Here is a 6,712-nt window from a genome sequence, read left to right as displayed (position 1 = left end):
GTATTTAAGATGATGAAAATTTGATAAGTGCAATGTAAATCTGGAACAAGGTCATTAAGGTCTAATCGATACCATAGTATTTAAGATGATAATTTAGTAATTGTATATGTCAATCGGAAATGACGCCATAAATGTCTAATCGATACCATAGTGTTTAAGATGATGATAATTTGATAAAAATATATGTAAATCTGAAATGAGGTTATTAAAATCTAATCGATACCATAGTATTTAAGATGATGATAATTTGGTAAGTGCATATGTAAATCTGGAATAAGGTGATTAAGGTCAAATTGATACCATAGTATTTAAGATAGATTGAAAATCCACTTTATACAAATCAAGTTAATATATAGTATATGGGCTAAAGTATAAGTATGTTCACATAAAGCAAAAATAAAAATTGTAAACCCCATCATCTTGCCTACAACAAAGACCAACATAAAAAGTCTTTGAAAATTATTAAATATAAACACCAAGATGCCTAAGGGTCTTATCACTCTTGGAGAAGCATTACAACGTGTGTTGAAGATTTACTGAGATTACTCAAAATCTAAAGAGCTACTTAAGGCCCGCTATGTAAGCACACGCACACACACACACACAAATAAAAAAAAAAACTCAACAACAAGAGCATAACAACGCAGGAGCTCTTTTATTATTCAAATATTAAGCTGTAAAAGCCCTAAAAATACCTTGACTATATTGATAAGATGTTTGCGTAAGCACCCCAGTGTGAGCGTTATAAGTACCTACAGGTGCTTAGGAAATATTTATGACACGACCCGAGTTTAAAGAGGAAGTCTCTAAAGCATTCCAAGACTACAGAATAAGCAACAGTTACATAACTTGAATATGACGAGGGGGGCAGTCTGAATAAAAGATGAAAAAATGCCGGCATAATTTATAACTTAAGCCAAGATGGTAGATTCGGTGTTAAGGGTAGAAGAGACTCTTTAGCTATGGTAAGCAGCTCTTCTAGGAGAAGGACACTCCAAAATCAAACCATTGTTCTCCAGTCTTGGGTAGCGTCATAGCCTCTGTACCATGGTCTTTCACCGTCTTGGGTTTAGAGTTCTCTTGCTTGAGGGTACACTCGGGCACGCTGTTCTGTCCTGTTTCTCTTCCTTTTGTTTTGTTAAAGTTTTCATAATTTACATAGGAGATATTTATTTTATTTTTGTTACTCTTAAAAATTTTATTTTTCCTTTTTTCCTATCCTCGCTCGGCTATTTTCCCTGTTGGAGCCCCTGGGCTTATAGCATCCTGCTTTTCCAACTAGGGCTGTAGCTTAGAAAGTAATAATAATAATAATAATAATAATAATAATAATAATAATAATAATAATAATAATAATACAATTTCCCATCAGAAAGAATGAAATATCTATTAATTATCGTTTAATAATCCAATTTACGATTAAAATACATGAACCGGATAAATACTGCAATAAAGCATTACTGTAATATAATTATACTTTAGGTTAAAACCTTTGTCATCATAATCAGGTAGTTGAATAAGTAGAACTTCAAAAGTTCAAACTTGTAGCAAATGTTATGTTGAACAGGCTGACATAAGTCTTTTTAGTCTATATATTAATTATCTGCTTAAATGTTGTTAATGTTTTTTTAAACATTTTATTTAATTTTTTCATAACTTCTGATATCGTTTATTTCCTTATTTCCTTTCCTCGCTGGGCTGTTTTTTCCTGTTGGAGCCCTTAGGCTTATAGCATCTTGGTTTTCCAACTCGGGTTGTAGCATGGCAAGTAATAATAATAATAATAATAATAATAATAATAATAATAATAATAATAATAATAATAATAATGCTGATGATAATAATAATGACAATAATAAAATACTGTACATAAATGCCACGTGCACGTAAATTTTTAATACGCTTTAAAAATTAGTATAAGCAACCTTCACAGTATACTTAAAAATGAACACAACAGGGTCATCAGCAAGCTACATTTCTTCAAATATCCTTAGTTTCTATGTTATAGAATGTTACACCCCGTTACAAATATTATATATTATATACAAATATTATATACCATACCATCTCTCTCTCTCTCTCTCTCTCTCTCTCTCTCTCTCTCTCTCTCTCTCTCTCTCTCTCTCTCTCTCTAACTCTCTCACACACACACACACACACACACACACACACATATATATATATATATATATATATATATATATATATATATATATATATATATATATATATATATATATTGATTTAAATTAGCAATAAGAATAAAAACTGGAACGGCTTTAATTTCAGTCAATAAAATCCCCCTGAACTTAAGACCCATCAATAACTGAACATCAACAGAAAAAGAAAACCGAAATAACGTTAAAACGAATAAATAAAGTCCAGTAGCCTACTCTACGCAAAAAGAAAAAAAATACAAGCGCCCCCTCCCCCTTAACATAATGCAACCTAAAAACTAACAAAACAAAACAATATACGAGGAGCCTCCCCCCCCCTATATTAACATAAGGCAAAACAACCTAAAAACTAACAAAACAAATAAAAAATACAAGGAGGCGCTCCCCCCCTACATTAACATAAGGCAAAACAACCTAAAAACTAACAAAACTAAACAAAAATACAAGGAGGCCCCCCCCCCCCTCATTAACATGAGGCAAAACAACCTAAAACCTAACAAAACAAACTCCGTAAAACAACGGAGATAAAAAAAAAAAACACGAAATCATTTTTTTATCTCAAATCTCAGAGCTCTGGAAATCCCTGCAGAGGGAAACTAAAATGAACGCCGAAAAGCAACTCCATGAAGCTGATAAAGCGTAGATTGAGAAACCATGAATATAAACGACGCTTGAGAGTTCTCAGGGGGCGGTCCCTTACAGCCTCCGAAACACTAAACTTTACTCCAGAACCCACACAAAATCGCCACGGTAGTTTCTTCAGTGATTTTTAACACTTTACCTCGGTTAGCCAAATGGTCACAATAAGAAAACGAGAAAAGAACTCTGAATGTGCAGACCTCCGCACGGCAGCTTATTTCTCGAAACCAGCTGTCTTTCCCAGATTCAATTTAGACCATAAGCGTATTTGAAGTCTGTGTGACGACCATGTACGTACTTGCGGTTAAGGTTAGATTAATTCGGTCAACCTTTTCCTCGACCTTGACTTTTGAACTAGGACTTTAAATAAAAATTGAATCACTTCCACGTTTCAACATAATTAATTCCTGTAAGTTTCACTACTCTATGATTTGTGGCCAGCAAGTTGTTCACAAACAAACAAATAAACAGGGGCGAAAACATAACCTCCTCCCAACTTCGTTGGCGGAGTTAATACGCACATGAACACGCATTACATTATCCACTACATCATTCATTACGTAGTTAATACCTTGTTCATGAAATATATATACCTTTTTATCCGAGTGAAACACTCCTATTCAGGACATTTTCGACACAGTCACAGACACATACGCGAACGAAAAAAATAACCCTAGGTTTGTCTTAAATACGCAATATATAAACGCAAAATAATTTCATTCTATCCTCATGCAATTAAACGTGCGCAAAAATATTTCATTTACCAGGTTTACCCCCTTTCATAACTCCTGCAATACATAAACAAAGACAACGTTACGAACGTATAAAAGATTCAAGCGAGGGTCCTTGTAAATAACACCAGAAACCACTTAAAATCTGCGCGGTATAAATAATTGATGGCGAGCATGAATGTATAAAAGAATGTATAAAAGCAGGGAGTACCCTCCACTGGTTACACAATGTAGTCGAGACACTAGAAAAGAAATTCATTTAGATTTAAGAAGTCTGAAATTGCTTATGGATTTCGACGATATGCAGTGAAGTACAAATATATTTTACATAGCTTTCCTGAAATACATATTACATAATAACACCTACAAATCATTATGGTGTAAGAATAAAATAACCGTAAAGTTTTTTAACCAACGCATAAAACAATTACACACACACACACACACACACATATATATATATATATATATATATATATATATATATATATATATATATATATATATATATATATATATAACCTTCGATCAGAAGCATTTGAGAGGGCGCATCTGGCAACCGACCCCATAATGTAGGGATAACGGTGGGGAAGAAGAATATATATTTGTATATATACATACACACACACACACACACACACACACACATATATATATATATATATATATATATACATATATATACATATAAATATATATATATATATATATATATATATATATATATATATATATACATATATATATGTAAAGATGCAGTCGACTATTACTAGAAACAAAATAAAAGTAAAGTTTATTATATGCGAAAGGAGTCACTCAATGCTCAGGGAAGAAAGGTAGAAGCTAAAATGCAGCAAGACATAAGAGAATATATTCTGAATTACGATCCGTAATATGTTTAGTGTTCACTGGTAGCATCAATGGCTAGCCTGAATAAATTAAAATATTCGCTATACAATAAAATATCCATGGTCAATTTGTCCTCTTCCTTCCATTTAGTTTAATGTAACCATTCTGCTGAAAATATTAAGAGATCTACCAGTTTTTCAGAGAGCTGGAAAAGGGTTTATTCATAGTACTGGGTACGTCAATAGCTAATTCACTGAGGAAATGAGTTGTTTGGAGTTGCGCGACCCTGGGATTAAACCAACAACAACAACAACAACAACAACGACAACAACAACAACAACAAATGTAGCCATTTCTAGTCCACTGAAGGACCATGTCAATTCATGTCATGGATTAGCCAGTTTTCTACACCACGCTGGCCAGTGCAAATTGGTGATGGTGGGAGATTTTCGTCTTATCGCTCACAGCCTACTAACCTAGTATGGTTACCCTTGACTAGTAAAACTTTGCCGATCACGGCGATAGGCAAATCTTTAAGGTATCCCCACTCAGCGAAGGTTAAAGCCTAAGACTTTGCTCTTTTTCAAAATTGGAATAGATAGGGAAGACAAGTCTTAAACGACAGAGCTTCACTCTGAGAAACTTCTGTTCAGTAAACCATTCACTAAAATATTTCACTTGATTTGCCCAGTTTAAAGGCTTAAAGGCCGCTCATGAAGGGCAGAGGCCAAGGAAAGTGGCATTGCCCTATCGAGCAGAACAATGCCCTAGAGATAGACCATATATATATATATATATATATATATATATATATATATATATATATATATATACATATATATATATATATATATATATATATATGATCAGCGCCCAAGCCCCTCTCCACCCAAGCTAGGACCAAGGAGGGTCAGACAATGGCTGCTGATAAGTCAGAAGAAAGACCTATAGGCTCCCTGAAAACCCCCATCCTTAGCTCACAACGATGGTGAGGTTGCAACGACCAAAGAAACAAACGAGTCTGGTCAGGACTCAAACCCCCGTGTGGCGTTCAGCAGTCAGAGACGTTACCACATCGGCCACCACAACTACTATAGGCAACGAGAGACAGACTAAGCACTTGTACAGATCAAATGAGGCTAGAAAACAGTTTAACGAGCAATGGTTTTTCAGAGAATAAATCTCTATCGTATAAGATTATTCTTACCTAACTATTCCAATTCTGAAAATCAGCAACACCTGGGGCTTCAACTTTTATGGGGGGGATATTAAAACATAACCATTCCTGACTAAATCCCGTGATTACGCAACTTAAGACATCTCATTTCTGCTATGGATGAAGAAGTTGATTCTTATTAGTTATTCAATATCTTATACTTAGAATCATAAACAAACCCTTTCCAGCTATTTAAATAAGTCGGGTTCGGAACATGCATCTCTATTATTATTATTGTTAATGTTGTTGTTGTTGTTAGCTGAGCTACAACCCTAGTTGGAAAAGCAAGGTACTAAAATCCAAGGGCTCCAACAGGGAAAAATGGCCAAGTGAGGAAAGGAAACAAGGAAATAAGTATACAACCAGAGAAGTAATAAAATCAAAATAAAATATTTTAAGAACAGTAACAACATCAAAATAAACCTTTCATACATAAACTATGAAAAAAAAAACACGAGGAAGAGAAATAAGATAGAATAGTGTGCAAGAGTGGACCCTCAAGCAAGAGAACTCTACCGCAGGACAGTGAAAGTCAAGGTACAGAGGCTATGGTCTCACTATTCAAAGTTCAAAACTTGTAATGTACTTATTAATTCAGAGAGATTGATAAAATTCAGTGCAACGTTCAATACTAAAAAATACTTATACATAACACATCCCAGACATATAATAATAATAAGAAGAATAGGGAAGTGGGGAATATGGGGAAAGGAAGAGTACCCCTGGAAACAATCCAGTTAATAGCACAAAGGCAGGTACTCGGTATGGGAAAGATTAAGGAAATAGGGAGAAAAAGAAGTACAGGAGAAGAATAAAAGAGAGGGGTCAGACCCTCTTGCGATATTAGGGTATTGGTATTATTTGTATTCTGTTCATAACACATCGAAATATCACAAATGTCTGTCTGTATCACAATGTATCACGTTTCACTTCCATGGGGGATAGTCTTCTTCAATAGAGTTGTCACAATTACCTCGGAACTTCCATATTCTAAACATGACTGCAAAAAGTTTTTTTTTTTTTTTTTTTTTTCTTAATCAATGATAATTAAGGTTAAGACTCGCCCGTGCACCTTCCATAACCGAGTTTCTGTGACTATC

Source organism: Palaemon carinicauda, chromosome 18 (genome assembly GCF_036898095.1).
Source record: "Palaemon carinicauda isolate YSFRI2023 chromosome 18, ASM3689809v2, whole genome shotgun sequence".
NCBI classification, from domain to species: Eukaryota; Metazoa; Arthropoda; class Malacostraca; order Decapoda; family Palaemonidae; genus Palaemon; species Palaemon carinicauda.
The sequence above is the reverse complement of the archived record's forward strand: the minus strand, read 5'-3'. Positions refer to the sequence as shown.